This window comes from Anabrus simplex, chromosome 1 (genome assembly GCF_040414725.1).
Source record: "Anabrus simplex isolate iqAnaSimp1 chromosome 1, ASM4041472v1, whole genome shotgun sequence".
Classification (NCBI taxonomy): Eukaryota; Metazoa; Arthropoda; class Insecta; order Orthoptera; family Tettigoniidae; genus Anabrus; species Anabrus simplex.
Window position 1 is genome coordinate 363555823 of NC_090265.1, and position 27357 is coordinate 363583179.

Sequence of the window (27357 nt, forward strand, 5' to 3'; positions counted from 1 at the left end):
TAAATCCGGACTGGTGGATATTGAAGATATTGTGTTGAGTAAGATAATTGGTAATCTGCTTGTAAACTATGAACTCTAAAGCTTTTGACACTATAAGTGTCGACCGGTTGTCACTGATGTCCTTTCCCAGTCTTATTTTCGGAAGAGGACAAATTATGGCCATAATATCACATTATCAATGGGAAACATACGTCAGATATGTTCCACAACAGCTTGTGTACCTAGGTAAATGTGAATCTTGTTTTGGATAATATTTGCTCAGGAGGCGTGAAAATATTTTAACACTCAGCGCTAGAACTTTGGGATATCCATATCGATTTATCGATACTTCGTTCTTATTGGTCGGTATACTAGAGAACTCGCCTTCAAATACAAATTCAGGATATCGATACTGGTGCTGTTTGATACATTTTGGTAATCTGAAATCCCACCGATATGACACTCAAATTAAATACGAGAAGAATAATATTCTTCTGATCATCCTAAAGTTACAATCTTATAATTCCGAGAAATTACTATATTTGATGGTGTCGTTTATACGGATGGCTACAATTCCAGAGCTTCTTTATGCACAGCGTTTAGGTATCTTACCCGAGAGGGAAATGGTGGGTGTTGTGAATGTAGAGTGAGACAGCCAAGGAAGTACTGGGAGAAAAGAACAGGTCAATAAACAATTAGACAGCGATATATCTATGGAAATCAGTAAACACAGCTTTTAGTAGCAATGTACATAACAAGTGTTTGAAGTAGCTTGACTAAATTTCAGTGATAGCATAAGTTATATTTAACAAGAAGTACAACTCTGTGAACATATGGTGGCAAACGTCCATCTCCGCTAAAAATTAAAAGATACAACTGTTCGGAGCAGTATTAACCTTAACGAACAGGCCAGTAGCCACGCCGGGTCAATTTAGTATGCAAAAACACCTGTTACCGCAAAGAGTAAAACCTTCAGCAGACTTCCTCAGTTATATGTGACCGCATGTGACTAACTCGAAGATCGGAAAAACATAGGAAACAGACAAATGCCAGTAGAACTTGAAAAATAACAACTTATGAAGCACAGGTGTAGCCTTGAGTGTTATTCCTGCCCAGCGCTCATTCTGTCAGTTGATCTGCATACAAAGAAATCAATTTGTCTTGGGAATTCGCTATGTTCAGCGAATGGTACATGAAATACATCTGCTGTTTATTGCTTATTGCGTCACCAGTGAGCATGTATCGTGGAATGTTGAAAAAAAAAAAAGTCAGATCAACTTAACCACATCACAGTGATAACTCACGCATTTGAAATATTATAAACAACATTTGGAAGACAACTAATGTATGCATGTTGTTCTTGTTTGGGTCATCAGCCCATAGACTGGTTTGATGCAGCTCTCCAAGCCACCTCTCATAGGTGCTGATCTTCAATTCTACATAACTATTGCATCTATTTTAATCTGTTTGTCAAGTTAATTCCTTGGTTTACTCCTACCATTCTTACCCTCTGCATTTATCTAAAAAATTAATTGATTAAGTCCTGTTTTTTCTCAAGATGCAGTACGTCCTATCAATCTGTCACTTCTTGTTTAATTTTTCCAAATTGTCGTCCTCTCACCAAGTCGAGTCAGTACCTCCCCAGTATGAATTGATCTACTAATTCCACATCGAGCATTTTCTGTAACATCACATTTCAAAAGCTTCCATACTCTTTTTCACCTGGTTGAGTGGCTCAGACGATTAAAGCGCTGGCTTTCTGAACCCAAGTTGGCAGTTTCGATGCTGGCTGAGTCCGGTGGTATTTGAAGGTGCACAAATAAGCCAGCCTCTCATCGGTAGATTTACAGATGCATAAAAGAACTCTTGTGGGACAAAAGTTCGGCATCTCGGCGTCTCCGGAAAGCGTAAAAATAAATGGGACGTAAAAAGTAGCTGTAGTACCCGGCGTTGCCCGGATAGGTTTTGAATATTTATCCTTACAATTTGTATTGCCCGTTAATTTGTTAATTATGTGTAAAGTGAAATTTGTAGAATTCCTTATTGAGACGTTGATTGGTATGTAGTTCTAGATTTACTTATGTGTTACATTTAAAGTATTGGATTCTTTCATTTTCGAGTAAAACTTTGTCCTTGTGGAAGCTCGAATTGACTGAGAAGTAATTGATATTTTTTTGAAAAAGTGATAACTGTATGTATTTACCCGTCGCTCTGTAGATATGATACACACGATTGCAACTGTCATTAAGGCTCTCACCAATCAGCCTTGCGACTCCAAAAACTGTGGATTAAACACAAATCTCGGTCATTTTAAAGTATTTTATTTTCACCCCATCTCAGCCTCCGCTCAATGGAGGCTGAACGTGGACTTAAATGGTACCCAGAGTGTCACAGTTCATCTCAATAACCCCAAAAACTATGGATTCGTTTTCGATTACTTTTAGATTTCACCCCCCCCCCCGCCCGCTAGGGGTGTCATGCCACCACATTATATTTCTTCCAGATAGTAAGTAACATTTGTACCAATTTAGTTGAGAGCTATGTTGGAACATACACACATATACGTCCATAATCTCGGTCATTTTTTGGGACATTTAATTTTCACCCCTTCTCACCCCCTATGCTGATGTGGGCTGAAGTTAGACTTAAATGGCATCCGGACTATCACTGTTCATCTCACCGATCCTGAAAACTGAGGGTTCGATTATTTTTATATTCCCCAGTGGGTGATAACTCGTGTCATTCCACTGTTGATATCCAATATTTTTTACATATTGTAAATATGTTTTCATATCATGCTTCAAACTTGGCAGACCTATCGAAGTTGGTCCTATGACATGAAAGTTCATCACGATCACGTTATGTCTGATTTCTATTTCCAAATAACAGGCAATGAGTTGCCTAGTTGCATGAACTTCATAGCAAGAAGGGTACTTCATAAATAATGGTGGCGTGTTCTCATCCTCCTATATACAGCATTACTCAGCGCGCTATCATGATACTGAGTAACTCGCTGTCGCCTAGCGACAATCTGTCCATCAAAGTGGATACAAATCTTGGTGTGGCTTTGTAATTAAATTAATGACATAAAAACATACCTATCGGATTTTGTTCAAACCACTTCCTAAACCCTCTCAGGAGTAATAAATGGTGAAATTTTCAGCGAAATCGATCCAGTAGTTTTTGAGTCAATTCGAGACAAATAAAGAAACATTCATTTGTGTATGGAGAGAGAGAGAGAGAGAGAGAGAGAGAGAGAGAGAGAGAGAGATTTTTCTTTCTGCCCAGTTATTGTCCATGCTTCACTTCCATAAAATGCTACGCTCCTCCATGCAAAAGTCTTCAAAAACATCTCAATTTTATCCTATGCATTTTTATATTTGAAGTTAGAAAATGTATTTTCTTAAGTACAGCCTTCTTTGCTTTCCTTTGTCCTCATGTTAGGTCCTCCACGCATGCGCGAATCATATGCGCTCAATAGAGTGTGCTGTAGTATTACCCAGCTAATCACGTGGATTACTTTCCAGAAGGCTGTGTGTAGCATGGAAATTAAAACAAAAGTCTAGTCTCTTTGGAGTAACGAATTATCATATAATTTTCACGTTTCACACCTTTACTACTCAATGTTCTTTCCGCAGCATGAAAGGCTACAGCGGGCCATTTACAGCGTTGTGACCGCTCTCAGGTCAGCAGACGTTGTACGGTGATTTGTGAATCGGGGAATGGTAAGGTGGGTGCGACCGTGGCCTATGGAAGAATCTGTCCCGGCATTCGCATTAGTGCCCTTTAAGCAAACAACACCTCTGCTTTCTTTTCCCCTAAAGCAGTGGAACAATAACTGCTACTGACAGTTAAGCAACATCGGGCGTGGTCACTCATTGGATGGGTGATCGCAGTCCGTACGTCTGCTTCGCCTTCACCGCGCCGCACCCACACGCACATGACAGTACGTGCGCCCGGTCACACTCTGGACAATGAATGATCACAAGATACCACATATCCCAATTCACCAGCTACATTAATGGAATGGGATCAGTATTTAATGACATGGCACTCAAGACCAATAAGGTCGATGGGCCAAAAGTTCGCTCAGTGAATATGGGGATGGCATGGCGTCGCATTAGTGCAGGTAAGTGGAGAACTATGGACAACCATTCTCAGGACAGTCGACGGTGGGGTCCAGTCCCTCCACCTCCCGAATGTAGAGCTGCAAGACTAGTAAAACTACCTGCTGTTAAGCTGAAGTCTACCCTACTCGAACATGTCCCTCACATGTAGTATTTAATGTAAGAAGTAAGAAGACGAAGAGGACTAAATCAAAATGAATAGAGATCAAATTATAGGTTTGACTGTTAAATTTTCATGCAATATTCGCTCTTCTTGCATTGATCGAATGACCTTTCTATTGTCTATTTCATAACTCACTATCAAGAAAGCATCAGACATGAATACAATTGCGGTAATATAAACTGCTCCTCCAAACACAATAGCACACAGTGACGTACAAGCGTACCTCTAACTCAACAGAAGAATGGTCAACTGAATTCAAAATTTCGAAATGAAGGAAATGGAGCGAAGTCTTCGCGAAACGTAAATTTACAGCAATAGGTCAACAAATGAGAGAAAAATTCTTAGAGGACATTACAAACATAACACAATCGGGACTGAAAACAAAAGCTGAGTAAAATCTGATGAAGGCAAGCTGGTTACCGTCTTTCTCCATTATTTCACCTTCGAAACAATAATCTAGATTCGTTTGATTCATCCCTAGAATGTCAACATTTTATTTTTAAAATTCTAACCTTTCCTTAATTATCTGTTTTGCAAAATCCTGGATATGTTGAAATTTTTGCCTGGTAAGGGATTTTTCCCCATGACGTATAGACTGGGGTGATCACATTAAGGGGTTGTAAATAAATATTATAAATATGTTCATATGGTTACGAGAGTATTTTGGGGTTGTAGTAAGGATGTAAAGGAGATGGCATATAGGTCTCTGAAAAGACCCCAATTAGAGTATGCTTCCAGTGTATGGGACCTACAGCAGGATTATTTGATACGAGGATTATAAAAGATCCAAAATGAGCACAAATTGTTCTGGTTAATTTCCGACAAAATGTTACAAAAATGTTGCAAACTTTATGGTAGGAAGACTTGGCAGTAAGAAGATGAGCTGCTCGACTAAGTAAGAATTCAATGAAAAAATAATCTTCAAAATTGGCGGGATTTGGATATTTCTCAACAAGAGGAACATGACCTAAATGGTAGAGCATATTTTCGAAAACTGATAACTGCATGAAAAATAGTTCTGAGATATTTAACTTTCTTTATCTTCACGTATGAGTTTTTTCAATGGCGACTCTGCATTTCAGTTATTCAATCTGACATCTGATATGCAGTAATGCCATTGAAAAAACTCGTACCGTTTTGGTGTAGACGGAAAAATTCAATACTATTTTTCTTGCAGTTATCGGCTTTTGCAAAATTGCTCCTCAATTACTCCGTTGAATTTAGAATAGATACATATATTGAACGTTTAATGTCAGGTTAAATTTTGGACGTCCCTTGCGCGAGAACATGAATCAATATTTATTTCGATGCCTTCAGGTACATCTGGGATAAATTCAGGCTTGAATTGCAGGAATTATAGCTTTAAGTGATCGGATATCATTATGCTGCTATTTGATATTCAACTGAGGTTTACGACTTAGTACGAAAGTAGTAATCAGCTTCTACGCTTATGGGACGTGCCTTTGAGAAGTATGGAGAGAGGTGATGCGAGAAGACAGCCGTGCGCTGTTGTTATTCAATTACTGATCGAGAGCTACAAGAGTTCCTGATCGTACGAGACGGGCCTTATTGCCAATGAATGGGCTGTACACTGGTAGCTCCTCCAGTCAAGGGCGGAAACAAAGTGAACATTATGAGACTCAGAGGGGATATTTCTACACACCAGGTGTTTCTGTGCACACATTTTGATGTACGATGTTGAATGAGACTGTTATTAGGCTCATAGTAATTCATCTGCGTTCAATAGTATTTCCACTAGTGAACTTCACAGTATATTATTGGTACATACCGGCCTACGAGCAGTTTGTCACCTAAGAAGCAATACCTCGCACGTCACAATGCTCTTCTTATTCATTATGTTCCTTAAGACAGGTCACGCCTCCTAGCCACTTGTGGATATGCAGTTAATCAGAACAATTTTCGTTGTGTTCATTTTCCTGTGGTTACGTGTAAATAAAAATGAACCTTACCATACAGTACTGTAGAGATGTATGTTTGCACTACGTATTAACGCACTCCTACAGAATACTACATTATACTGTATGTAAGGTTCATTTTCCTTTATACACAGGCGTGCCAAGTTGAACGCAATGAAAAATTGTTCTGATGGTCTGCATATCCTTACAGGGCTAGGAGGCGTGACCAGCCGTGAGGAAAATAATGGACAGAAAGAGCATACGAGGAATTGTTTCATAGGCGTCGAGTTGTAGGTTGAACAGCATCTGTATCTTCTTATGATATTTGTCCACCCAGGCTCCTATTAGACAGGAAAAGGAATCAAATCCATCATAATAATTTTATTTACTTGCTTTTAAACATATAAGTACAGTAAACGAATTAAAAATTTAAATATTTCAGAAATTCGCTAAAATGTTGATTTATCGATTACTAGAATGTAAAAATTACACTTTTATTTCCAGAATAAAATTACGAGTCCGCCTCTGTGGTGTAGTGGTTAGCGTGATTAGCTGCCACCCTCGGAGGCCCGGGTTCGATTCCCGGCTCTGCCACGAAATTTGAAAAGTGGTATGAGGATTGGAACGGGGTCCACTCAGCTTCGGGAGGTCAACTGAGTAGAGGTGGGTTCGATTCCCACCTCAGCCATCCTCGAAGTGGTTTTCCGTGGTTTCCCACTTCTCCTCCAGGCGAATGCCGGGATGGTACCTAACATAAGGCCACGGCCGCTTCCTTCCCTCTTCCTTGCCTATCCCTTCCAATCTTCCCATCCCCCCCGCAAGGCCCCTGTTCAGCATAGCAGGTGCGGCCGCCTGGGCGAGGTACTGGTCATTCTCCCCAGTTGTATCCCCGACCAAGAGTCTGAAGCTCCAGGACACTGCCCTTGAGGCGGTAGAGGTGGGATCCCTCGCTGTGTCCGAGGGTAAAGCCGACCCTGGAGGGTTGATAAAATTACGATAAAAAATTACATTTTGTGAAAAGTAACAATTACGGGTAAAAGTTGCTAAAGAAAGTCATCGTTACAACTGGTCCAATTAATTTTACTCAGTTACTTTAGAACTCTGGTTATGTTCACTGAGTAGACACATGGCCCCATTCTTGACACAAAAAAACAAGGAAAAATGATATTTATTTGGCCTTCGAAAATCCCTTCACCATTGTGAGAAAAACGCCGATGAGATATGTATAACACACACATGTTACCCAAGACTATACAGATCTTTCTGTGTGAAGGCCATCGCATGCCTTGATCACATCTGCCATTTGGCAAGATACTCGTTTCTTCATTGTCGAGAATTCTTTAAACGGATAAAAATGGTTAGAATCCTTGAGGGACTGGTGCGTGCAGACCCTTGGCTATGCTTCAATTAGTATATGCACGATACGATTAACAAGCCTTCAGTTCAGCAATGCCTTGTAATGAGAACTCTTTATCGAAACATATAATTTAAATGTTTTTGTGAATGCATGCATTTTGAGCTAAATTGCAGTAAGTGGCTTGGGAGTAATTCCTTAGCTGTCGTTTGATTATGTCAAGGGGCTGACTATTTAACAAGGACTTGAGGAAAATGAGGTGTTGCTATGAGGGATGGATCGTTCAAACGTGAAAAAGATATTGAAAGGTGTTACAGCTTAACAAAAGGACTTGACAACAAAATTGTAAAACTCATTAAGTAAAACAGTGACTGTATGATCCCTTCCCTGGTGGTTACATTCGTTTCTGAGTAGTAATTGACATCAAATCAGAGAACATTCCTTGATTCGGCTATTCTCATTAATTCATTATTCCAATACACCACTCCAAAAAGGATCATTACAAAGTTATGAGATTGATATTGAATTTTAAGGAATGTACCAAATTTTGACCAAATTGCAGTAATAATTGATATAAAAAAGCAAAGTAATCTCTGTAAAGGCCAGGAAGGCCCCGGGAGGTGTTGATGGAGGTAGAGTGGTTTGCTCTACGCCCGGCCGCCTTTGCCCACAGAAATTATCTTGGTACTCATGTTTGGTGTAGGCTGAGTGAACCTCAGGGCCATGTGCACCTTCGGAAGTGGAAATCTCGTTTCTTAAATTTTACAACTTACGGACGGGGAATCGAACCCACGTCCTTCCAAGTGAACCGAGCACGCCTTTACCAACTCATCCAGGCAGCCCCTAATAACTGATATAGAAAGTAATATTTGAACACTTGCATACAATATTCGTCTCTGTGTTTCTGACGAAATCGAACTTCGTCAATGAGAATGAGGAACACGTCTTTCTCCTTAAGTTACCTTTTAAAATTGAGACCTAGTACTGTTTACCGGGCGAGTTGGCCAAGCGGTTAGAGGCGCGCGGCTGTGAGCTTGCATCCGGAAGATAGTGGGTTCGATTCCCACTGTCGGCAGCCCTGAAGATGGTTTTCCGTGGTTTACCATTTTCACACCAGGCAAATACTGGGGCTGTACCTTAAATAGGGCCACAGCCGCTTCCTTCCAAATCCTAGGCCTTTCCTATCCCATCGTCGCCATAAAACCTATCTGTGTCGGTGCGACTTAAAGCCTCTAGCGAAGAGAAGTACTGTTTTGACTGCAAGAGGGGGGTTGTTCAGTCTTGATCATTAGACAGTTTTGTTTATGTTTGACCAATATAAGTACCTTTCTTACACATTGTGTGCTTTTCAATTTTAATAACAGAAGTACCTTTTCAACCGCTTCCGGGAGTTCCAGAAACTGCATTCAATCGAAATTTCACTCAGAACTATAATATGTTGTCAACAGTTAAATATTTAACTGCTTTAATTTTGTGACACATATTCATGGATTCAATATCCAGTGACTTGCAGGTCTACCTACTTTCCTGTCTCCTCACACTTTATTTTAACAGATGAGGCCCCCGTTCTTCGAGATACGCTGGTGATCAAAGTTATCAGATATTTCCATTATCCTCAGAGGTTATTTATTTATTTATTTATTTATTTATTTATTTATTTATTTATTTATTTATTTATTTATGTATTGATGAACATAACAGGCTTTTTGCCCAATTACAATGTTCACAATATACAGTACAATTAATAGCTACACTACTAAACATTAACTGAAAAAAAGACAATATAAAGAATACAATGAACTACCCAAACGATACAGTTACCAAATTAATAATTATTTTACAGTAGTGCCTAACACAAAGTAACACATTCAGTTATACAGTTAAATTATACTGTCTTAGTCTTAAAACATGACACATGACGTATTATGCAAAATAATATTCTAAAAAGAGAAATAAAGTGTTTAATTTATAGGTCATTTGAAAACTGTGAATTCAAATAGAAGAAGAGAAATAAAAGAACACCTAGAAGAATGAAATAAAACATATACAGAAAACAGAGATAATATTCAACAGTATGTGCATTATAGGAAAGTATCACACGCCAATTCAAAGTTGGTTTGATTCATGGAGAAGATATCCAAATTATATGTATTTAATGTATTATAAAGTTTCAGAATTGTATTAAGAGGAGAATTCTTATGGGCTTCTGTGCGGCATTTCTTAATGTAAAACAAATTCTTGAACCTGCCAGACTTCCGAGGAACGTAAAATGATATCCTTTCAAGTAACTCTTCATCATCAATTTTACTATTCAATATTTTATACAAAAATAACATCATGGACTTTTTACGTCTTTGTTCCAAAGTTTTAACACCAAAGTGTGATAACATTGTGGAGTAGGACAGAAATGTCGGGTACTCGTGTGACTGTTTCCAGTACACATACTTTAAGAATTGCTTTTGTACTTTATAAATTAATTTGATGTACTTAGTGTCTGAAGGATTCCAAATAATAGAACCATATTCTAGTTTCGGTCTTATTAATGAGTTGTGTAAAATAAATAACGTTGTACGTTGAAAATTTAAGGAATTTCGAAATATGAAACCCAAATTTCTATAGGCTTTATTAACTATATATTCAATATGACTTCCAAATTTCAAATCTATGTTGAACTGAATACCTAAATTCATCTTTTGTTTGACTTCCTTCAAGACAGAACCGTTGATGTTATAAGTATACCCGATATGCTGGGGACATCTTGTAAAAGACATTTTATCACATTTATTTACATTGAATGGTAATTTATTTTCTTTACTCCACAATGATATAGCATTTAGATCATTTTGTAAATTCTTACAGTCATCAGTGGATTTAATTGCAGAAAATACCTTCAGATCATCGGCAAAGGGTAATATTTCAGACTTTGACACGACATCTACAACATCATTAACATACATTAGAAACAGTAAAGGTCCTACTTTTGAGCCCTGTGGTACACCTGAATTGGCTATAAAGTTGTGAGATGAATATCCTTCATAACACACATATTGTTTTCTGCTAAGTAGGTAAGATCTTATCAAGGAGTAAAAGCCCTGAGAGAAATTCAAGGAGTCAATTTTCTTTAAAAGTATATCATGATCTACTTTGTCAAAGGCTTTCTGAAAGTCAGTAAATACAACATCAACTTGGCCTCTCTCATCCAAATGCTCTGAAATATACTCTGAAAATTGGATTAAATTTGTGGTGGTAGAACGCATTGGCATGAAACCATGCTGACGAATAGAAATAATAGGTTTTACATAATTCATTATACGTCCAAAAAGAATACTTTCAAATAGCTTTGCAGGAGTTGACAATATAGTTACCGATCTATAATTACTGATTAAGCTAAGGTCACCAGTTTTGGGAATTGGAGTAATTTTCGAATATTTCCAAGCATCAGGAAAAATCGAAGAGCTAACAATCATATTGAACAGTATTTCCAATTGATACAGTAATTGATCTTTGCATTCCTTGAAAATAAACGGAGGAATACCATCATGCCCTGACGATTTCGTTGGCTGGAGTTTCGTTATTGCTTTCTCGGTCTCATAGATAGTTATTCTACCCAAGAGAAGAAAATCCCACTGTACATTTGAGTTTCCATTTGAACAGAACGGATTGTATGATGCAGTTTTTTCTGAGTAAACTTTAGAAAAATATTCTGCATAACAACTCCCAATACTTTCATTCATGGCAAGGAGCTCCATAATGAAACTAACCCAGCTTATGGATATACACTACCATTATCACTAAAATCAGACTTCTCGGAACAAAGATCCTTACTATTGGCACGTACCGAGCTGGATCATGGACTGTTAAAAAGGCTGACCGCCACCACTTTGACGACAACATGGATAAGTGGTGCTGTAGACGGCTGCTTCGAATACCCTGGACAACGCGTCGCACCAATAAATCGATATTGCAGCAGCTTGAAATCAAGAGTACCTCAGGTACTCTGGCCACACAGCCAGAAAAAAAATTGCCATTGGAGAAACTTTTCGTAGAGTGAAAAATTGATGGCTGTTGACCAGGAGGACGAGCGTCAAGTCGATATGTGGAACAAATGAAGAGTCTCATCGGATAGAATTTGCATGAATCCAGCCATCTCGCTATTCGTAATCTCTGTCATTTACATTTACGACATTTGCTTTTTTCACCCCTTCTTAACCCCTATGACAATGAGGCCTGAACTTGGACATCCGGAGTGTCACTATTAATATCAGCAACTCTGTAAACTATGGATTCTACATCATTATTTGTCGTTTTGCATTGTTTTTATGTTTCACCTTTTTCCACCTCCGCCTCTAGGGGTGCTAAAGGGGCCTTACCCCCACAGTAATTTTTTCAGATAATAAGTCATATTATGTGTGCCAAGTCTGGTGGACAGCTATCTGGGCCTATATATGACTAAATCTATACGCTTGCGTGAAGCTACACAATCTGAACAGAATGTTGGTAACATCCTTCGTCAGGAAATTGGAAAACTTAGAAACAAGACTTTCTGTTCTAGAGGATATTCATTCTCCACGAAAATGTCTGGTACTCACTTATATTGTAGAGAGAGTATATCTCAAGATCATATGACCTGTTGGTCAAGCGATCAGGATTTACTAAACGCTGGTCTGTATTCTTTAACCATCTTTCTTTCCCGAGTCAAAGAACAAGAATTTGTTTTCATAAAGAAGAAGGTACACTTATACAATCGAGAGGATTAACAGTAATAATTGTTTGCAAATCGGTAGGAAAACTCAAAATAATTTCGTCGCTGAAAACGACCGTAGGGTGCTTTTCTGTGTAAAATCATGCATTTTTGTTAAACGAGTAACTTCAAGTATTACTCGCGCAACTTTTAGTGATATTTCGTGTTACAGTGCTGAGGAGTAAGGAGGCAGCTCTCCTGGTTCCGGTGATACTGCCAACTGAATAGAAATGAAATTTGAATTGAATCGATAATATGATCGTTCGATATAAATTTTCTAAACCTTTATAATCTTAAGCCCACAACTGTGTCTCATACGCACATTATATAACATTTCTCGATGCGAATCTTGTTTCTAGCCTGAATTCTATAGTTTGGCTTTGCTGTGTAAACAACAACAGTACTAGTACGTGAAATGTACGCCAGATGTCTCACAGCGATGCAAAGGCGATTCATAGTTTGTGTTTCAAAGGTTGCCAATACGAATCTCTAAGATAACCGAGATGTACCGATTCAGCACTAGGGTGCCCATATATCACTAAAAGTTGCAGTTATTAACATTATGCTTTGACGCTTGGTCGCAATATTGGAGGTGGGTATGAGGATTAATGTGTCTATCCTCAAATGTGCTAACTGTTACGCTGCACTGTGCGTCGAACACTTCATTGAAAAGCCCCATCACTGAGTAAGTTTGCTGAGCGGTTTGGGTCAAGTAGCTATCAGCTTGCATTCGAGAGATAGTGCGTTCGAACCGCACTGTCGGTAGCTAAGAAGATGGTTTTCCGTGATGTCCCATTTTCACACCAGGAAAATGTTGGGGCTTTACCGTAATTAAGACCACGCTCCTATACCATAGTTGCCATAAGACCTATCTGTGTCGGTGCGATGTAAAGCAAATTGCTAAACTAAAACAAAAACAGAAATCGCCATTTCAATTTTGATATTGACTGAGACACTGGGCAAGTGATCGCCTTTTACGAATTGATAATATACAGTAATTAATTTCTATATGGTGATTTTTGGTCATTTTTGTTAGTGCCTCGAATGTGTATCTCCCACTCGCAGTCAAAATTAGCAACCAGATTTGAACACTGTTGGTAACAGTAGTGAACAATCCATTAAAAACTTACCTCTGTGTTACGTTTCATCTGTATCCTCGGCTTCATTGTCAATTAGAGTGTCATCACTTCTACGCAGAGTTACCATACGTCGTCTTTTTCCCCAATACGTCCTTTTATTCGTTAGGGAAAATGGCGTCTTGCTAGGTTACCTTTTCAGATCAAAAAGGTTCGGGTTTTAGAAACTTTTACAAATCCTTGAAATGTAAACTGTAAGGAACAGAAAATAATAATCTACCCACTAGATCCCACGGATCGGTCGATAACGCAAAGAAAATTGAAAACAATGTTGTCTCACGCACGTCGCACAGGTAACAATGCTATTAATCACCCTGATTCCAACATGTCGAGTGTTATTTTGCTATTCCATATCGCAATGCCAATGCTAAGAGGGTATGTTATGTAATACGGACACCACAGTGTTCCAAATAAATAAATAAATAAATAAATAAATAAATAAATAAATAAATAAATAAATAAATAAACTAACCCCTAATTCTGCTAAGAAATGTTTAATTCTTCAGTGTAAATTCCAATCCAAAATTGTTAAGTAAAATAGGATCTTCTGATAAATATGCTTGTGAAAATACAAACATTCGCCGGTTGTATATTGTCTTAATCTATATTTTTGAGACATATTTGGGACAATTTTCATTAAATGGTCTGCAGCTGTAACGCAAAGTTATGTTTAAGACTGCGATATTTTAGCACGAAAATGCATTTACGTTAATTTATTTTTAGAAAGTGTCCAAGATGAAAAAGAAAACATGACACAGAAGAAACCTCTGTAACGCTTGAATGCCACTTTGCAATTTCTCTCGAACTTTAGCATCATGCGTTACAAAGCGATACTTGTGCATGTACCTCTATGAGTTGTGCGACCAGGTGGTTTAATGGACGACCTCTTCTTCTCCTTCCTGCCGGCTCCTAGTCTTTTGTAATATTTGGTTTATGGGTGTCTTCCATTTTCAGCAGGTATCCATACCTAGAGTAATCTCCTTCAAATTAATAGGGTAAGGGTGTATTTTGCCCGAAGGCAGGTCCGAACCTCCACAGAGGTGTGCCTGAGCCGGAGTTTACGTGCGGTAGGGTATCCAGTTCCTTTTCGCTCCTCCATTCCCTTACCCCCCCCCCCGCCAAACAGCGCGTGGCAACCCATCCAAATCTTGACCACGCCCAATATTGCTTAACTTCGGAGATCTCACGGAATCCGGTGTTTCAACACGGCTACGGCCGTTGGCTCAAATACATACAAGAGCCGAAAAAATAATGAAATCAAGCCTGAGTATGGCGACCTACTTTGTCTAAGTAAATAATCACGGCAAACTTGGAGCATTCGAACCCTTCTACGTGATAACTGGCGATGCATTTAGAAGGTAAGTTAATTTATGCCTAAACAGGAACTATCAACAATTCTTGGCCTGAAAATCCATTTCCAGATAAATGTTGGATCATGTTCAATGCTACTTGCTCTGCAATCTAAATTACAAATAACTTACATGATTAGTTTAGGTACCACAAGAGCTCAGGGTTCAGGCTTGTTTCACACACATAGTAAGTAAAGAAGTCGGTTAATATGACGTTATAAATCCCTAAAGGTTACAATAGAAAGAATACGTTTGAGAAATAGTACAATAAACTGGTGACATTAATCTCCACCCACGCAAACATGCACACATTCCTGTTAAAAGTACGTCTTGCCGGTAATTTATGGCACCGGTGTGGCGGTGCTTGTTTGGGCGGATTGTAGCAGGCCATGTTCAGGGCGGACTCAAGATTCATGGCCCCTACGTGTTCGTGTTGCCCTGTGATGACACGCGTGTAATGCTCCGTGATTTACTGGTTCAAATATTGAGCTTCTGGGAGTTCCCTCGTTTATTCAGTGTTGTATTTCCGGCACATTCAGGAGATCTGATGATAACTAAACATCTTCTCACATTGAAGAGCAGCTAACTACGGTGGTGGTGGTGATTATTGTTTGAAGAAGAAGTAAAAGTAGGCAACCATCCTCTAGCAGCCAACTACCCTCTCCTCTAGACCTAATGATATGAAGAAAAATTCTGTAACTCTTCATTTTGTTGTAATTAATTTTAAAAATCGACGAATAGGCTTGCAAAATAGTCATATACGTGCATACTCTATTACCATAGGAGACCGGACCAGGCAGACTGGCAATTCCTCTTCCTATAAATGAAAATTTGCTCCAATTTGACCTATTGAATTGTAATTTAACATTCATTTTGTGATCTTTCATACCTTTAAAAGCTCCATTTCAACTTATTAGTCTACTAATGTCATTCCACTCCACATCTCAACTGTCAGTTCGGAACATAACACTTTCATGCAATAATCTCGAAAGGAAATGATTGCGGTTCCACCTTATGCAATACCAGTCAGATTCTGTGTCTCCTCTTTTCATCAATTCTAAAGCAGATTGTAGGTAGGTAAGGGATGTTCTGCCCGAAGGCAGGTCCGAACCTCCGCAGAGGTGTTCCTGAGCTGGAGTTTACGTGCGGTAGGGTGGCCAGTTCCTTTCCGCTCCTCCATTCCCTTACCCCCCACCAATAGCGCGTGGCAACCCATCCAACTCCTGGACCACACCCAATGTTGCTTAACTTCAGAGATCTCACGGGATCCGGTGTTTCAACACGGCTACGGCCGTTGGCTAAAGCAGATACATTAATGTAAATTATATTATTTCTTTCTACATGGTACAGTGCTGAAGTGATTATTAGCAAGCCTTTGAAGATTTGTGACAATATCACGGGTTTGGGGGCTGACGTTAATACCAACGAGGAAAATTTGCTCACAAGAGCGTTTGACATGTATTTTCAAGAGTATAGGGTCTGCGTATGAAGGTTGAACCATCCAAGTTACACTGGGGAGAATGGCAATTATCTGTATACAGGGTGAAGCGAAATTCACGCACTCGGGCGTCGCAGCGTCCTCACCTGCCAACAAGTTCATCCTGCGAGTATATCCGGGAGAAAAAGGTCGTTGAAGAGTGGCAATCTGGCAACACTGTAACCGCATGTAGAGTAACTACCTCCGTCAGCACGTATTAGTCGTGCTGTACGGTTGGTGCAGTGGATAGAATTTTGGGTTAGCGTGCAGGAGGTCAAGGGTTCGATCCTGGTTTTTTACTATTTGCTTTACGTCGCGTCTTATGGCAACGATAGTATAAGTAAGGGCTAGGAGTGGGAATGAAGTGACCTTGGTCTTAATTAATTCTAGGTTTGAAAATGGGAAACCATGGAAAACTAACTTTAGGGCTTTCGGCAGCGATGTTCGAATCCACTGTCTCCCCAACGCAAGCTAGCAGCTTAAGACTCAAACCGCGCAGCCACTCCCTCGTTATAAAATATATTAAAAATGAAACAAGTTATTTTGATTTTTGTAGACTATTAGCTTGCCAGCGGTTTAAACGGTTCTTACGGACACTTAGAGAACCTTTCATATTAAAGAGGAGTCGGAAACAAAAAAAATAAAAATAAAGACTTTTTCTAAATGTTACCTCATTCAATTATTTGGACTCTGCTGATTAAAATGGAGTATAATTTATTTTAATACGACACATGGAAGCATTTTAAAGAAATATTTTAAAAATCAATGCACAAGTGTCAAATTGGGCAATTTAGACATGTTTCTTTTTTGAAAATATAAATGTCTGGAACCCTTTAATCTAGAAGGCTGTGGTTTTCACTGTTCTATTCCTGAATGTTATGCGCAGAGTTTTCCCGCACTGACATAACAAATATTTCAATAGTTTCGATTAAATAGAGTTTGATTTTAGGCACTGCTGTGAGTAAATGTGTGAGTGAACATTTTGTTTTACTTTGAAATCATCTTCTGAAAAATTACTTTTTCACATGTTTGACTCATTATCTCAGAAACTACACTGGATAGACAGTTCATTTTTTGCAAAGAGTCATCTTGTGGCATAATACAGCTACTGAACGAGATAAAAGCACTTCACATATATAGTTTCTGATTTACATACATTTTTAATAACATTTTTGTTAAAAATTTGGAACTTATTAAACAAACTCATAACTTTACTGTCGTTTGCTCCAACTATTCCATCCTAATTCAGTACTTATGGAAATGGTATAAATACATGTAGTAAAAATATAAAAGTTCTAAACGTAATACTTCCTGAGATAACGGGGCATATTTTCTATCAAATTAACATTTATCATGATAGGGTTTTCCGACAATCGAAATGTGTCTCAGGCCAAATTGAAATTGCCAAACCTCATGGGTATTTTCCCTCTAATGTAACTTACAATCGTTTCAGTCTACTGAACACGATTATAACACCTGGAACATTATAAATACATGTAAAAATGATCAATGAACAATTTACAGTTATAGTTATATCAGTGTTTCGACAGACTAAAAATTAGTTGTATTAACTAAGTCGACCGAGCGAGTGGCTGCGCGGTTTGCGTCACGTACCAGTCAGCTTCCATTCGGGAGATAGTGGGTACGAACCCCACTGTCGGTAGACCTGCAGATGATTTTCTGTGGTTTCCTATTTTTACATTTTTTTACATTTTAGAATTTTACATTTTTACACTGTCGCTTCCCTCTCCTAGCCCTTTTCTATTCCACCATCGCCGTAAGACCAATCTGCGTCCGTTGACGTAAAGAAAATTGCAAAATTTAAGTGAGACGACACTGAAAAAGAATGGTTTCATTCTTAACAAAATGACACATTGTCTCTCTAGCAGCAATCATTGAACCTATAATTCCAGTAGATATTATTTTACATTTTTCTCGGTCATATGGAATGGTGGAGCTGGTGGATTAAACACTTTTCTTTATGTCCTGTTTTGCTTGGTATTCACACATTCCATTCTGATGGTAGGATCAATGATACTTTTACTCGAACCCTCCTGGATAGAGATCATGTCAGTACTATACCGTTCGCACGGCGGGTCCGTGCTAGCTTAAAAACCTGTGTGGAACTTTCTTCTTCTGGCTGGGTGAGCAGACTCATATTTTATTATGTTTTCATGTTAACATCTTTCTTGCTCCTGATAGACTTTGCTACGACTATTAACTTTGAACCTTGGTCTCTTTTGGACTTAACTGCGATATGGAGCACTGCCCCAACTTCTGTGAAGGTTAACAACGGTGATGAGGGAGTTGTGGTTGGCAGACTAACAAGTGACTTGGAACTTTACTCATGTGTTCAAATGAAACTTATTTCGAACTAGGTATTCGCAGCCTGATCCCTGCCTGTTCTATCATACCTTTACCTGTGTTATTGTTTCTTCTTATCCTTTCCCTTGCTCTCTTTCTTCTCGTGTTTTGCCTTTATCACTTCCTATTCTCCTTTTTCTAATGAGAAATTGCAATGGTACTAAATGGTTAATCGTGGTCTGCGAACCTGATTGGTGTTCTTTCCATTCAATTGTTTAAAATGGTGCTAGTCTTGTTCTTTGAAGTTAAATAAATTCGTTTCGGGGGATTAATATAATAAATATAATAATAAATGCGTTGTTGCATCTTGGCATCCCAATGCTTACGGAATGTATCATTCCTTTTGAATAAAAATTAATAGGACCCCTTTTTCTAAAATATCTTCATGGCACGTTTTTGCTACGATGTTGGTATCATTGTGATATTTGGATTTAGTCATCTGTGTGCTACTATAAATGTACTTGTACATATAGCCATTTTTAACTTTATCTTCTGTAATTTCTACTACTCTTGTACCTGTGAAATACCAAAGATAATGAGTTCAATTACTATGTACCATATCTGTAAGTTCTTTCTCTTGATACCGTTGTAATATATGTCTTACTTTCTTAAAACCTGCTCCCTTGAGTTTTATTATTTATTTGATGTCCCTTTCACATTAATTCTAATGCTCCTACCACGGAACACCTCTAGGAAAGGGCCTTGCTTTGTGTTCTGCGCACTGTATTTGTGATGAATTGCATATTGCCTCGTGCACGCTTCCTTCTGCTCTGCTTGGCCTGTTACCTAAATATTGCTCATTACCTTAAGATTAACTGGGATTCTCCCCTCCTCCTCGCTTGAAATCGTGGGTGAACTGATCTAACTAACAGATGCCTAACAGAACGCATAGATGACCCGTTCTCCTCTAAGCCGTGGACCTCTTCTTACACCTGATGGTTAGGGCTGATACTATTACTGAACATTTACTCTATGACGGGCCTTTATTGATAATATTCCTTGAGAAGAGGCTCCCAAAATACGTGCAACTGTTTCTTTGTCACTCCGTCAGTGGGTTTCATTCTGATACCTCTCTAGAAGAGAATGCCTGGACAAACTTTGGTAGTCATCGTAATGGCATAATTCCATTCGCGACTGCTGGTCAGGCGATCAGCAGGGTAGTGTAGTGTAGATACATTGTAGTATAGATACAGTACATTTAGATAGTGCCGTATCTTGCCTGCTATTTTCGTGTGTATCTATTAGACCGTAATACTAATAATAATTTGTCTAAGCATTTAGCTTCGTTGGTAATCTTTGAGTACAGTAGTTCTTGCAAATTTCATTCTGTTGTGCTTAGTAGTGACATACGGTACGGTACCGGTATCGTAATTAGGATACGTCTGAAAGTAGTTTAACATTACTGTAGTGTACTGTACAGTAGTATACGAGTAATTAGAATTTAGTGTGATTATTTTATTATTGTAAAATATTTGTGTAGTACTGGTGTAGCAGAGGTATCCGTAGAAACTCTTACTAAAATATTGTTGAAATTAGGATAGGCTTAATTGCAGTTTGGAATTGTGTAGTTCTTGTGTATTACTTTCGATATTCAGTAATTAACAGCAGTTTTCATCCTGTTAGGGGTTGTAGGATTAAAAAAAAATAGGGCACGACTAAGTAGTATTGTAGTGTAGTCGTATATTAATTACCTTATTGTTGTGTACTATCCCAGACAATATATCCCTCCGTTCATTTATATATTTTTTTTGCAAATAAGTTACTTTATTTTTTAATTTAAAATTTCCCCCCCGTAAAGAATGGCTAAGGAGCGCGAGTGTACTTATTGTGGGTGTGGTGAGGCATTGAGGGGTATGAGGGAGGAGTTGGAAAGTTTGAGGGAGATAATTAGGATTCTCACAGAAGACAGGAAGGAAGATAGGACTCCCTCAAACAACGTACAGCTTACAGTAGGATTACAAGAGGGAGGGGAAGGAAAGGGAGGAGTTGTAGAAGACAGGTGGTCTAATGTTCTAAGGGGAAGGAGATTGCAGGCTAAGAGCTCTATTGAGGATCAGAATTCAGGGCAGGTGTCTGTGCAAAATCGGTACGAGTCACTCCAGGTAGAACAACAGAGGGAAGATGAGGGACAGGGAACTGTTGCTGAGATGTGTGGGAGTAGGAGGAAGGGAAAAGGTAGGAAAGGAAAATGTAGAGTAGATGATAGGAAAAGACAGGTGGAACAGGGTCATGGGAAGGAGAAAAGGGAGGAGGAAGTAGCTTCTGCAGTTATCAGGAAAGATAGGGCTGACCAGGAGGGGAGGGGATCAAACGAGGTGGGTAGGGTTGAGGCTCTGGTCATGGGAGATTCCATCGTTAGACACGTGGGGAAAGTGTGTGGAGGAAAGGGTACCAGGGTAGAGTGTTATCCAGGAATTAGGTTGAGGCAGATGTTGAGGAAAGTAGAAGAGAGGGAGGAGGGGAAGGAGAAGGTGGTAGTGTTTCACGTTGGTACCAACAACGTAAGGCAAGCTGATATAAGTACCAACATAGTTGGAGATGTGTGGGATCTGGTAAATGCAGCACGGGTGAAGTTTAAGAAAGCGGAGATTGTTATTAGTGGAATACTGTGTAGAAGGGATACTGACTGGAGGGTGATTGGGGATTTAAATGAGACTATGGAGTGGGTATGTGGGAAACTGGGAGTGAAATTTCTAGATCCAAATGGGTGGGTGGGAGATAGGGATCTGCGCTCAGATGGCCTTCATTTAAACCGCAGTGGTACGTATAAGTTAGGAAATTTGTTTGGAAGGGTAATAGGGAGGTACATTCAGGGAAACGGGATGGCCTAGGGAGCGGTGATAAGGGAACAGGGAACTGGAAATCAAGTAGGGATGACATAAAATTGTTAGTGTTGAACTGTAGAAGTATTGTAAGGAAAGGAATAGAATTAAGTAATTTAATAGATATATATTCACCAGATATTGTAATAGGAGTTGAATCATGGCTGAGAAATGATATAATGGATGCAGAAATTTTCTCACAGCACTGGAGTGTGTATCGTAGAGATAGGATAGGAAGGGTGGGAGGCGGAGTGTTCATTCTGGTGAAAGAAGAATTTGTAAGCTACGAAAAAGTTAAAGATGAGACACATGAAATTCTAGGTGTAAGGCTCATTTCTAAAGATAATAGGCAACTTGATATATTTGGAGTGTACAGATCGGGAAAGGGTAGCACTGACGCGGATTCAGAATTATTTGATAGGATAGTCAGCTATGTGGGAAACGACATGGAAAGAAATGTGATTGTAGCGGGAGATCTGAACTTGCCAGATGTCAATTGGGAAGGAAATGCGAACGACAGAAAGCACGACCAACAAATGGCAAATAAGTTAATATGGGAAGGACAGCTGATTCAGAAAGTGATGGAACCAACCAGAGGGAAAAATATCCTGGATGTCGTGCTGATAAAACCAGATGAGCTCTATAGGGAAACTGAAGTAATAGATGGTATTAGTGATCATGAAGCTGTTTTCGTGGTAGTTAAAAATAAATGTGATAGAAAGGAAGGTCTTAAAAGTAGGACTGTTAGGCAGTACCACATGGCTGATAAAGCAGGCATGAGGCAGTTTCTAAAAAGTAGCTATGATCGGTGGAAAACTGTAAATATAAATGTAAACAGACTCTGGGATGGGTTTAAAGAAATTGTTGAGGAATGCGAAAACAGGTTTGTACCATTAAGGGTGGTAAGGAATCGTAAAGACCCACCTTATTATAATAGAGAAATAAAGAAACTAAGAAGGAGGTGCAGACTGGAAAGAAATAGAGTTAGAAATGGCTGTGGAAGTAAGGAGAAATTGAAGGAACTTACTAGAAAATTGAATCTAGCAAAGAAGGCAGCTAAGGATAATATGATGGCAAGCATAATTGGCAGTCATACGAATTTTAGTGAAAAATGGAAGGGTATGTATAGGTATTTTAAGGCAGAAACAGGTTCCAAGAAGGACATTCCAGGAATAATTAATGAACAAGGGGAGTGTGTATGTGAGGATCTTCAAAAGGCAGAAGTATTCAGTCAGCAGTATGTAAAGATTGTTGGTTACAAGGATAATGTCGAGATAGAGGAGGAGACTAAGGCCAAAGAAGTGATAACATTTACATATGATAACAATGACATTTACAATAAGATACAAAAGTTAAAAACTAGAAAAGCGACTGGAATTGATCAGATTTCTGGGGATATACTAAAGACAATGGGTTGGGATATAGTACCATATCTGAAGTACTTATTTGATTATTGTTTGGTCGGAGGAGCTATACCAGATGAATGGAGAGTTGCTATAGTTGCCCCTGTGTATAAAGGAAAGGTTGATAGACATAAAGCTGAAAATTACAGGCCAGTAAGTTTGACATGCATTGTATGTAAGCTTTGGGAAGGCATTCTTTCTGATTATATTAGACATGTTTGTGAAATTAATAACTGGTTCGATAGAAGGCAATTCGGTTTTAGGAAAGGTTATTCCACTGAAGCTCAACTTGTAGGATTCCAGCGAGATATAGCAGATATCTTGGATTCAGGAGGTCAAATGGACTGTATCGCGATTGACCTGTCTAAAGCATTTGATAGGGTGGATCATGGGAGACTACTGGCAAAAATGAGTGCAATTGGACTAGACAAAAGAGTGACTGAATGGGTTGCTATATTTCTAGAAAATAGATCTCAGAGAATTAGAGTAGGTGAAGCTTTATCTGACCCTGTAATAATTAAGAGGGGAATTCCTCAAGGCAGTTTTATCGGACCTTTATGTTTTCTTATATATATAAATGATATGAGTAAAGGAGTCGAATTGGAGGTAAGGCTTTTTGCGGATGATGTTATTCTCTATAGAGTGATAAATAAGTTACAAGATTGTGAGCAACTGCAACGTGACCTCGAAAATGTTGTGAGATGGACAGCAGGCAATGGTATGTTGATAAACGGGGCTAAAAGTCAGGTTGTGAGTTTTACAAGTAGGAAAAGTCCTCTCAGTTTTAATTACTGCGTTGATGGGGTGAAAGTTCCTTTTGGGGATCATTGTAAGTATCTAGGTGTTAATATAAGGAAAGATCTTCATTGGGGTAATCACATAAATGGGATTGTAAATAAAGGGTACAGATCTCTGCACATGGTTATGAGGGTGTTTAGGGTTTGTAGTAAGGATGTAAAGGAGAGGGCATATAAGTCTCTGGTAAGACCCCAACTAGAGTATGGTTCCAGTGTATGGGACCCTCACCAGGATTACCTGATTCAAGAACTGGAAAAAATCCAAAGAAAAGCAGCTCGATTTGTTCTGGGCGATTTACGACAAAAGAGTAGCGTTACAAAAATATTGCAATGTTTGGGTTGGGAAGAATTGAGAGAAAGAAGAAGAGCTGCTCGACTAAGTGGTATGTTCCGGGCTGTCAGCGGAGAGATGGCGTGGAATGACATTAGTAGACGAATAAGTTTGAATGGCGTTTATAAAAGTAGGAAAGATCACAATATGAAGATAAAGTTGGAATTCAAGAGGACAAACTGGGGCAAATATTCATTTATAGGAAGGGGAGTTAGGGATTGGAATAACTTACCAAGAGAGACGTTCAATAAATTTCCAATTTCTTTGAAATCATTTAGGAAAAGGCTAGGAAAACAACAAATAGGGAATCTGCCACCTGGGCGACTGCCCTAAATGCAGATCAGTATTGATGGATTGATTGATTGATTGATTGAAACGCTCGTGTGTATTCTTTGTACAGATTAACCATCTTTCCTTTCCGAGGCAAAGAATAAAAATGTGTTTCCATAAAGAATGTACACTTACACAATCAGGAGGAGTAACAGTAATAAATAGTCCAAGTTTTCCTTTGCCTTTCTGTATATAACATATTAAGTCACGTATATGTTATCAATTTTAATGAGGGACTTACAAGCGCTGATAAACTGTAGAAATGCCTCCCACTTTTTAAAATATTTACTGTAAAAGTATTATCGGGGGCCTCAGTACTTGTTTCGTTGCAGTCTTAATTAGTATGTCAGCATCCGAGTGAAATTTTGAAGATATTCTTTTCAAAAGAGTAACTTGAAAACCGTACGATGGGCTGAATAATGTAGATATTACACTGAATTTTTCATAATTTGTAAAGGAGATGGAGTTGCTCTGGTCTCCAGTTTCTGTTTGAGCTTCTCCGTCACTGTCCGTAGATCTAAGACTTTTTCAGAAGGGTAGTTTACGTCGAGATATTTAATGGTCTGTTCTCCTTAGACATAATAGATGCTATTAAACATCCTGAATCTGAAAGCATATTTCAGATCGTCCTTATTTATGAACAAGCAGACAGACTTTTTAGACTTCGTTTTAAATCCTTTCTTTTCAGGTATCAAAATTGTTTGAGCCGTGAGTTTCTTGGCGGAATCTACATCCCTAGCTACGATGGCTATACCATCTGCGAATGCCATGATACCTATAGGCCTACTGGGGAGACTTTCTTTATGATTTTATAAGCCTTTACGAGATAATTCTCTCATAATATGTTTCGTAGATATTGTGTATAGTGAGAGAGAGGAACGAACTCTCTAAAATATGAAAATGAAAACCTACAACCTGTTTTCCAGTCATTGACCGGGTCAGGGATGTAATGAATGAAACAGATATAGGCTATTAGTACGATGGGGTCGCCACTCCCAACGTGATTTAGTAATGACTGATAGATGCTATGAAATGAGACTGGAGAGTGTTACTGGAATGAAAGATGACAGGGAAAACCGGAGTACCCGGAGAAAAACCTGTCCCGCCTCTGCTTTGTCCAGCACAAATCTCACATGGAGTGACCGAGATTCGAACCACGGTATCCAGCGGTGAGAGGCCGACGCTCTGCCGTCTGAGCCACGGAGGCTCCTCTCTAAAATATATCACTGTATTATTATTATTATTATTATTATTATTATTATTATTATTATTATTATTATTATTATTATTACGAAGACGAATCAAAAACGTAAGTTACACTAGCTCGCCGCGAGAACACGCTGTTTGTTTTGGCCGTGGCCTATGCGAACAAGCTACATAACTGCTGACGCATCCGATAGGAAGGTTGGTGTGGTATCCCGTAGTGCTGTGTGTGCAGAGCAGGCTAGGCTCAATGGAGCGTCAACTGGATGTTTACCCCAAATTGGAGGTGCGTGCAACGATCAGATTTCTATGGGATAAACGGCTCAATTGCACGACGGACATTCATAGTTAAATCACTGTTGTATATGGTGAGCGTGCAAACTCTCGCCCAGGTATAGTAAAGTGGCATAAGCAATTTGATGGCGGACGCACGGATCTCACGGACAAATATCGCGAAGGCAGGCCCGTAACTCCAGTACCGTTGCAAATGTTGACCGTGTGGATGGGATCATTAGAGAGAATCGGCGGGTAATACTGCAGGAAATTGCCAGCACGCTGAACATTAGCACCTTGGATTTCGTAAACTGTGTCAAAAATGGGTCCCACGTCTGCTCACCGATGTTCACAAGGGACAACGTTTCCAATCGTCACTGGCATTTTTGCAACGATATTCTGTGGAGGGACACGAGTTTCTGCTGCGAATCATCACAGGGGATGAAGCGTGGGTCCACTACTTCACTCCCGAAACAAAGAGAACATCGATGGAATGGGTGCACACCACATCACCACCACGAAAGAAGGCCAAGGTTCACCTTCAGCAGGAAAAGTATTGGCGACAGTATTCTTTGACATGGAGGGTGTGGTGCACGTGAAATTTACGCCGAAAGCCACGGCAATCAACTTGGCTTCGTTCGTCAAACTTTGAACCGGTTGCGTAAGGCAATTAAAGAAAAGCGGGGGGCGGGGGAGTAATTGAGCGCCGGTGTGATTTTGTTGCACGATAACGCAACACCTCACACGGCCCGCCAAACCTCCTAACTGCTGCAGCGATTCAAGTGGGAAGTATGGCAACATCCTCCATACTGTCCCGACTTAGCACCATACGATTATCATGTGTTCGGTAAACTGAAAAAGGATCTCGGTGGACGACGATTCCGAAACGGTGTGGGGGTGAAAGCAGTTGTCTTCCGGTGGTTACATAGCGCTGGAGGTGATTTCTACGCATCTGGAATCGAAACGTTGGTTGACCATTCTGAGAAATGTTTACAGTCTCTTGGGGACTATGTGGAAAAGTGAACTTACATTGTATGTTGTCATAGCCGTGTTACCTATGTGTAGGTGGTTTCATAAATGGCCAAAACATGGAACTGTAACTTACTTTTTGATTCGCCCTTGTATTACTATTATTATTATTATTATTATTATTATTATTATTATTATTATTATTATTATTATTATTATTATGACCCATAATGGAATTTCCTCAGCGGTGTGGTTGTTATACCTTCGAAGGTGAGCCATTTTAAGTATCTTATCAATTTAGACGTTCAGATTACGTTGCTACATAGCGCTCTTTGAAAATCGACTGCCTCGACAGAAATTCCATCCACGAACTTTGTATCAGCTGCAGCATTGATCTACTGAGGGAAACAATGCTGCTTGGAACATAGATATCTCATATATGTGACATGTGCAAGGTAACCCGTTCGAAATTTGTGGTGTACTGTAGTATTTTATCAAAAATTAGCGTGCTTATTTTATTACTGTGAAATATTTGTGTAGTAGAAGTATCCCTCTAGAAACTCTTACTAGAATTCTATTGTTGTAATAGGACAGACATAACTGCGGTTTAGACTTGTGCAGTT